The following is a 3,235-nucleotide window of genomic DNA, read 5'->3' as shown; positions in this document are numbered from 1 at the left end:
CCCCCCCCCCAAAAAAAAACAACAGCAACAACACAACTGCTTATTATTTAGCAACGATTCCAGCTAAGACAGCACGTCTTTTCTCTCAGGGTGCACTCAAAAAACCGTTTGATCCGCGCAACTAAAACGAAAGCCAAGAAAATTTTACTTACTGCAGACCAATGTTGGTCGCCCTGATCGCGTGATTTAGTCATGTTGATAAAGGTGTGATCGACCTGATCATATTTTGTTTTGAACTCTTGATCAAATATCAAATGTTTAGTTGGCTTGAGGGAGTAAATTTTCATTGATTCAACACTCTTTCGGTTATCAGGACAAAACGCTTTTCTCAGTGTGGGGGGTGGTGGGCCCACCCCACAGGTGGGGTTCATCATTCGTCTAAAAGTTACCATAAATTGCTGTATTTTTGTGTAGTCTTTCTTAAATTAAAGTCGTTACACATTCAGATTAGGTTATTCGGAATGTTCCTCTTACGCCCGCCAAAGTAAAGCATTGTAATCAAAGCGGCACAGTGGCACAATGTTTTTCGACGCGTGATCATGTTTTTCGGCTCGAGTGGGCCGCTGATAAAGCCGTACCTCGGTGGGGAGACTGCCTCAACACCGGACGACTGAGAGGGGTCCGTGATACCACATCACACGAGTTTTCGCTCAACTTCAGATCACTGTTAGAAATTCCGTAGGCTAATTACGGAATTCTTACGGAACTCACCGTAAATTCCCAATACGGTACGAAACCGTAACGGGATGATTGTAATTTAAAGATACGGACTTGTCCGTATTTCAAATTACGGTGCAACCCGTCCGTATGGTTTCCGTAAAAATACGGAAAATTTACGGTACATACCGTGAAAAAAATTTCTTGACAATTCCGTTCAAAATTCCGTGGAAATTTTTAACAGTGATTACAGACACAAAAAAAGAGAAATCATTTGTTTTCTTCGAAATCTCGGCAAAAACCTAATGAAGACTCGCTATTTGCTTGTGACGCGCCAGACCACCGCGACCCCCCCCCCCAACCCCTTTTCCCAGTTGTGGCCAATGATGCCGCAGAAGCCCCCAGTGGTCGAAACTCGAGTAGACTTCAAATTGGGTAGCAAATTACATCCTCGTCGAGCCTCCAGAAGTATTTTCTTTTTTGACGCTCTGTGCGGCGTGACACCGCGTGGCACTGGGGGGAAAGGGTGGAGGTGGGGGGGCTGCTGCTGCATGGACTGGCCGCCTGCCAGGGCTGATTTGGTACAAAGTAGTGCCGAGCGCCGGCTGGCTCGGCTCACGGGGCCTGCCGCGACTACAAATGGAGCCACAGAGAGGGTGACCGCGGGGGGCCCACCTCGCCGCGCCAGACGCACACCTCACCTCTCCCAGGAGACTGCAGGCTCGCGTCACACTGGAGCGCGGAATGACATTCCAGCGCGCAGAATCTTGAATGGACAACCGAGACGAATGAGCACGCCACGCCAAACCGCATCAGTATGTAACTGGAAACATATTAGGTTTTCCACCTTGCTGTATACGATGGTACGTATCTTTAGGTAAAGGTCGCAGCAGGTCGAACCAGCAGGCTGCTGCTGCGCGCGCGAAGGGCCCCGTGGGGGCCGGCAACCCTTTCGACACGCGCGCAAAAGCCCGTCGCGCATGGCATCGTCGCGCCTGGAGTCCACTCGCACAGAGGAAAAAGGGGGGGGGGGGCAAGACTGGCATTCAGATAACGACTTTCTGAAAATTATTGCGTCGTCCTGGGTGAAACAAATCGTTCGTTTGGTTGGCGAAAGGGATATATTTTTGGGGGGACAACCCTAAAAGGTGCCCGCTCTTGTGATATATGCCTCGTGATATGCAAATAATGTATCGTTTTGCTTGGGATAATTTCACTAAAACGATTCCAAAGATCTTACGACTAAACTCTGTATCTGATGTATCCGAAATAAGGTTGTATTTTAAAGACATCACGAAGTGAAATCTCCCCACTGTCAATCAAATACTTTCGGAGTTAGGGTCGTTTAAAATGGTTTAGGGTGTAGCAGTTTCGACAACATTGACCAAAATTGACGAAATTTCATTCTGACTCCGTCAAGACAGGAGTGCCCAGCTGGATCCGAAATTCTCGCTCAGAATTGACAAAAAAATATGGTCTTCTAAATCTGGCCTCAAAACCACTAGTTTGAAATTCTTCTGCGTGAAATGGGCCCTAAAACATATTGCAATTAACGTATAAAGTACGTAGCACATACTCAAAGTTTTGTCCACAAAGATGACTTTCCATGAGCTCTTAGAAGTTCGGTTTCATGCAGGACATCATGCCGGAAAAATATCGCCAGCCGACTGTGGCTCAAACAGTTCCAGATAAAGGGGTGTTAAAAGTTAGGCTCAGACTTTTCCATTTCACCAAAACTTTGAAATCATCCACAATCGGTCGACCTAGCAAAATGCGACAAAACGAGAGGGAGGGGAAAATCGGTAACTATAAAATGTAATTTAATGTCATCTAATGAATGTTTATACTATTTCTTAAAGTGGAAATAATCTTTGAAACGTATATTATCTACTTGACGCCCCTTTGGGATTATTTGATTGGTTGCTTACATGACCACCGCCACACTCGAATGTGTGCGCCTCGCTCTGAAAAGACAAAACAAAAGAAAGGAGGTCTTAGTACACAGAGCATCACAAAGCAGCACCAAGCGCGGCGGCGGGGCGACCGTTTCAGTCGCAAGGAAAAGGACTTCCCAAGAGGGGTGAAGGGGGCAGGGAGGATGACAAAGAGGCACCAACGGAAAGAGTCAGGGGGCCACCGGACGACACCTTTCACTGTTGACCGACCTCTGACTCCCCCCATGCCGGCACCGCCATCCTTGTCCAGAGGCCGCGGGAGCCCTGCCCTCCTCCGACAACCCCGTGAGCAACACCAAGCCAGCCAACCATCCACCAGCAAAGGATTCCCCCCCTTTTGCTCCCACCCCTCAGTCAGTTAAGCCCTGCTCGACTGGTGAGGGGCGCAGCGCGGCAGCAAAAGTCCCCCTCCCTCTCTAATTAGTGGGTAATGCACCCCGCCACGCCCCTCGGCGCCCCGTGGGGGGCGTGGCAACTAGAGAGAGCGAGAGGCAGCAGGGTGGTGGTGGGGAGCAGAGCAGCCCCATAAACCCTGCGAATTTAACGCCGAAACTCGCGCACAGCAGACTGACTCACTCTACAGACGAGCAGGAGGCACTTCTCCTCTGCCCCCCCCCCCCCCC

The 3,235-nt window shown here is 49.4% G+C and overlaps 1 protein-coding gene across 5 annotated transcripts in view; it reads right to left on the bottom strand.

Moving 5' to 3' along the window:
• The window catches only part of LOC113216731 (protein doublesex), a 166,377-nt gene that overhangs the window by 31,637 nt on the left and 131,505 nt on the right, over positions 1–3,235 (bottom strand). The gene's annotated exons all lie outside the window — the stretch shown is intronic.

The sequence above is a fragment of the Frankliniella occidentalis genome, unplaced genomic scaffold, assembly GCF_000697945.3.
Source record: "Frankliniella occidentalis isolate FOCC.00 unplaced genomic scaffold, Focc_3.1 Scaffold59, whole genome shotgun sequence".
Lineage (NCBI taxonomy): Eukaryota > Metazoa > Arthropoda > Insecta > Thysanoptera > Thripidae > Frankliniella > Frankliniella occidentalis.
Note: the sequence above shows the minus strand (reverse complement) of the source record. Positions and strands in the feature narration are given on the sequence as shown.